Source organism: Capsicum annuum, chromosome 1 (genome assembly GCF_002878395.1).
Source record: "Capsicum annuum cultivar UCD-10X-F1 chromosome 1, UCD10Xv1.1, whole genome shotgun sequence".
NCBI lineage: Eukaryota > Viridiplantae > Streptophyta > Magnoliopsida > Solanales > Solanaceae > Capsicum > Capsicum annuum.
This window is the reverse complement of record NC_061111.1, coordinates 65394812-65400851: the sequence shown is the minus strand read 5'-3', so window position 1 is coordinate 65400851 and position 6040 is coordinate 65394812.

Genomic DNA, 6040 nt, shown 5'->3' with positions numbered 1-6040 from the left:
TTGAACTGACCACCGTCGATGGGTTGCGCCTTTTTTATTTCAATTCAATTCACTTTAAGCTTTTTACACGTAGTGGCAATTTTTTATGTCCAACGAAAGTTGAATTTTTATAATGCAACAGATTCTCCATCCGTTGTAATAGTTATTCTACTTGTTCTGACATATAGTTTATCTGTTGCAATAGGTTGGTCATCGGTTGCATTATCTTGATGTTTTTATATAAAGTCCATCTGTTGCAATAGTGGAAGGACATGTTTGATAAATTCCAACAGATCACCTACCTGTTGCAACATATGTCTAAATCTGTTCAATTTTTCCAATAGATATGTCGTTTGTTGCAACAGATATATTATCTATTGCAATATTTGAATCTAGTATTCCTTTTCAATTAATAAGTTCAAATCTAAGGAATAAATAAAATTCATAGACAAAATAAAACAAATCAAAGCCTTCATAAATTAGCTGAAATAATTCAACGAATAAATGAAATGTAAAAAAATTGTTATGCGTACAGATCTCAACAAATACATCAACAACAATTTAAGTATACTACCAAGGATTGCTTTGACAGGCTTAAGCTATAAAGATCTACTCAATATGGACAAGTTTTTTCATTTGGTGCTATGGAATTTGGCTTTGCTCGTCGTGGATCTTTATTGTCGCTTACGTACAGTTTCTGCGCTTTCTGTTCTCCGTATTTCCATAAAAAGAGTAGCATTTGTCAATGTTGTTCAACAGTAGCTTATTCTATATCCACCTGAAAAGCTAAAATTGGTCAATGCCAATCACGGAGATACAACAAAATGGAAAAGGATAACTCATCTCTTCTAGGAAATCAAACAAGTCTTCCTCCTATTTTAAATTATCCCAAATAGATTATATTTTTGTTGCAATAATGAATCAACTATTGGGACAAATTTTTACATGAGGAAGACCCTGTATGATAATTTCCAAAGGATGAACCATCTGTTGTAACCTATTAATCATCTGTTGCAGCAGATAGGTCATCTGTTGGTACAAATAAAAGTGGTACGAAGAGCTTTTTAATTTGCTAAAATAGAGAAGACATATGTTGCACCAGATAAAATATCTGGTGCAACAGATTATCAACTATTGGAACAGATGTATATATTTATTTGATAATATTCAACAGATGTGTCATCTGTTGAAACGGATATATGTCTGTTTGTTTTGTCGGTTGGAAGACATATAATATATTCACCTTCTTCAGCTCGTGCTGCTCTCCTTTGGATATTGTATGTTGCTCAGTGCAACACACAGACAAAGGAGTTGTACTTTCGCTTTTTTGGATGCTTGATAATGCCCTGGAAATCACTCTCATTCTCCTCTTAGCCCTAATCTCTAATAGAGCAGATGGAAATAAAATCCTCTTTGATGGAATGAGACCCCTCTTAGATGTCAATTCTTTTACAGAAGTAGTTAATGCATTAATATCATTAATCACTACATCATGTTTCGTCCTGCAGTCTTGACATTTTCATACAGAACATTTGCTAGGAGAGGCAAAATCTGTATAACCAGTACGATCATACTCATAATGGTTTGCTTTAAATACTGTTAGAGGAGCATCATTAGAACCAACAGCAGCACCACTACCACCACCAACAGCTCCATCACTACTAAGACCATCAACAACAACAAGCCCACCCTTTAAAATTATTTTTCTTGTAATGGTTGTTGCTCCAAAAAATTTTATTTTTATTCTGTCAATGACCTTAGGGTCCGATAAAGTTTGCACAGATCGTAAAGTAAGAAAAAATGGCATTTTCAAATCTCGATTGGTCAGAACTAGCGACAGATGCACAATCTAACATAAATCATTACATATATTAGAATGATGATTAGATCATTCAAAAAAATCATTAATTAAAAGAAAAAATTAATTATAATTATACTTATTGCATCCTTTGGAGGGTTGAAGAGATCAAGAAATTTTGCATTTTTATCAGTTTTGGCCTACAACCATCTCAAGATTCTTAGACAGGAAACTCTTTTCTGGCAGTTCACTTATTGTCTCAAATAAGGAATGGCTTCAAGCGCCCAAGCCTATAAAATAACGCCAATAAATCAAAACCATTATTGAGTGAAAAAAATGAATGATATTATAATAGAAGAAAGAAACATTTATCATGAAAGCCCATGGAAAGCCATATAAGTTGACTGTCTTTGGTGCTAACGGAGTCAACAAATATTTGACAGTCATTTTGAACCTTTCTTACCCCCAAGGATAGCTGTTAAACGCCTCAAGATCCTCGGAGAGCTTTATTAAATCGAGGCTTATGTTGTTGTTAACGTCTCTCGCCCAAAGAATATTATGTACAAACCAAATCAAGCACAATGACTGCTTGTGCTTCTTTGAAAGTCCTTTACCTTTCAACACTTCTATCAATTTTTTGTTTTTGAAGCTTGGACCAACAATGGACACTAGGTCATCATGATCACACGACTTGCCTTTGCCTTTTTTGGATGTGCGGGGTATTTTTTTTGGGTTAGAATAGGTATAACTTGAGAAGGAGGATAATATTTTAGTCCAGTAACTATGGCAAACTCCTTCCAACCAAAACAAACAGGCATGCCACAGTAATTTATCCATACCTCATCCATCTTATCTTTGTTTTCATACATAAACTTACGCTTGAGAAGTTCATCTACCATTTTCATTTGAAAATGAGCATTGTTGTCCTCCAACAAATCAAGATATTTTCCAAAGAAGCTGTCCCTGAAATAAGCATCCAATTTTTTTCTCGAAGTATTTTCTAAAGACGTTGAAAGATTTTCCCACGGCTGACTTAACCACGAAATCACCCGTTAAATCTGCGGCACCATCGCACTGCATTCTCACAGGATAATGATCAATGCTAAAGGCTTTGACCAAATTTTTGGTGGAAGGGCTATTAGCATCTGCATCATCTTTTTTAAAACACTTCTCTTCCCCGTGTTCCTCATATTCTACTCCCGCTTGAGATAACGTTTATAAAGCAAGCTCATAGAGTGGTGGATATAGCCTAGCTGCTTCACTTGTTCCTTTACTTGGACTTGATTCAGTTTCTGTTCTTTTGGAAACCATATTATCTAAACTTAACAGGAACATAAAATAATATATTATTGTTGATTAATGCATCATTAAAAAGGATAACAGTAAATCAAACAAGCAAAATAGTAAAATAATAGTTGCAACAGATCATCGATTTATTACACCAGGTAGTATATCTATTGCAGCATATAACCAAACTGTTGCAGTGGATGAGTAATCTGTTGCAACAATACAAAACATATCACTCATCTTTTAAGACAGATGTATGGCCTGTTCAACAGATCATACAACTATTGTGACATCATCTGTTGTAACATATGAGTGATCTATTGGAACAGTTAAATAATTCATAGAAATGGCTAAGTAATCTGTTGTGATAATACAAAATATATCACTCATCTGTTGAGAAAGATGAATGGTTTATACAACAAATCACACATCTATTGTAATATATGAGTGATCTGTCAGAGCAGTTAACTAACCTGCAGCAACGACTGAGTAATTTGTTATAACAATACAAAATATATCACTTATCTATTAAGAAAAATGAATGATATGTGCAACAGGTCACACATCTATTGCAACACATGAGTGATCTATTGGAACAGTTATTAACGGTCAATATTATTTAGATTTCTTCTGACATAGGGTTATCTATCACGACAGATGAATGATCAGTTCGAAAAATCAAGTCTTGGACATTTCCTGTAGGAAGAGTTGATAGGATTTTATCCAACAGGAGGTTCATCTATTGCATCAGATCATTAATCTGATGGTTCTTCCATTACACCAGATGGTTAATTAGTTGCATCAGATTTTTTATCCGATGCTTAATCTGTTGCAACATATGATAAAGTTGTTGCATCAGATAGTTAATCTGTTACATAAGATAATTAATCTGTTGCATTAGAATTATAATCTGATGGTTTCTCTGGTGCATCAGATGGTTGATCTGTTGCATCGTATGATAAATCTGTTGCATTAGATGGTTAATATGTTGCACCAGATAGGTAATCTATCGAAGAAAATAAAAAATAGTAGCACAATTTTGTTCAACAAAAAACAGTAATTTCACCATTTTTACCAAGAACAAGAACAGAACAAATCAACCCAAATTGTCATTTTGTTTTTATAAACACAAACAATAAAAATCAAACTTCAAAAAATGCAATAAAAAACAAAATATCATAATTCACTTCGAAAAGAGAAGAGAAGAAATACCAGAAATTAGGGTTTTATTCAGACCGCATTTTAAATTAATGCAACAAATATTGAAATTGTTAACCAATACTATAAGAGAAGTTTGCTCAAGTTTCTCATTTTCTTCAAAACTAAAAAAGTCATTATTTTTTACCTGTGAAAGAAGAAAAGGAACGATGAAGAATTCAAAGTTGTTGTGGCCGGAGAGCAAGGCTGTCACGTCGATTGAAGGTTGAAGTCAAAAAGGATCTCGAAGCCCAACTATTTGTAGTCGGATGTTGAAGTCGCCGAGGATTGAAATGAAAAATTTGCAGAACAGTTGGTTGGGAGAGAGTTAAGAGAAGCTGTAGATAGAAGGATGAGAGACAGGTTGATTTGAATTGAAAAGGGGAACTCAAAGCCCAACTATTTATCGTCGGAGGTAGAAATCGCCGGGGGTTGAAGGGAGAAAAGAGGGAAACTCGAAGCTAAACTATTTGTCGCCGGAGGTAGAAGTCGTCGGGGGTTGAAGGGAGAAATTTTGGAGAACTATTGGTTGGGAGAGAGTTGAGAGAAGCTGTCGAGAGAGAGGAGAGAGTGGTTGATTTGGATTGAAGAGGGGTGTGGGTTGGGTTGATTTGTACTTTTGAAAAGATAAGAAAGTTTTGAAAATATTAATCAAGTCCACAATTAACTTAATCAAGTTTCCTACTGATGTTTGACCCTATCTGTTGGTCAATGTCATTAATCCTTCATTCAAGACTTAAAAGACACCTTTCCTTCAATTTTCTCAAGCTTCTTGGTCTTGTGAGTAGCAAAGGAAAAAATTAAAGCTTTTTGGTCTTGTACTTCATAAAGCATGAAGTACAAGTAATTTAATAAATAAAATAATTAAAGGATATTTGACATTTATATTTTGCAATTGACTTGATTAAATAATATATAAGTGTGAGAAACAAAACATCATAATGGATGATTTTAAAAATGATTTATTGATTATTTAAACAATATGAGAACTTGAATCGTTCAATTGATTAACTACCTAAACTCCACTTTGTTGATAAATATTTAATTCTTTGATTTGTAATCTGCTCCCTAATTTTTCTTGTCCTATTCCTAATTTTTTTTAAAATAATTAATTAAATAATTGAAATTACAAGAAAACTTTAATAATAACTTCTCATACTATGACACATGCACCAAGTACAAAGGTTCACATAGCAAGAAAGAAGGCAAAGTAACTTCACCTATATCAACCAAATGTCACAATATTATAGGATTAATAAATTAATTAAATTACTATAAAAGATAAAATCATGACATAAAAGTAATTAATTGTAAAGATTAAAATTAAGTTTGGAAATTTTTGTGAGAACTATCAAAAAATTAAGTTGGAAACTTTTGTGAGGACTACCAAAGTCCTTGGATTGTCCCTTATATATAATAGTAATATATATATATATATATATATATATATATATATATATATATATATATATATATATATATAAATGCATATAAAAAATTAAATGCAAATATATAAAAAAATAATATATAATTATTGTATAAAATATGTATGTATATAAGATATATGTATAGAACAATGAATGTGTTATAGGGTTGTATCAATATGGTATAGGAACTCTATATGCATAAGTTTATCTATATAAACTATATGAATGTGGTATTGAAATTGTATGGTTGTTGTATAGATATGTTGATAAATAAAATATATGTATAGAACAATGAAAATGGTATAGAGACTGTATCAATATGATATAGAGGTTGTATCAATAGGGCATGAGG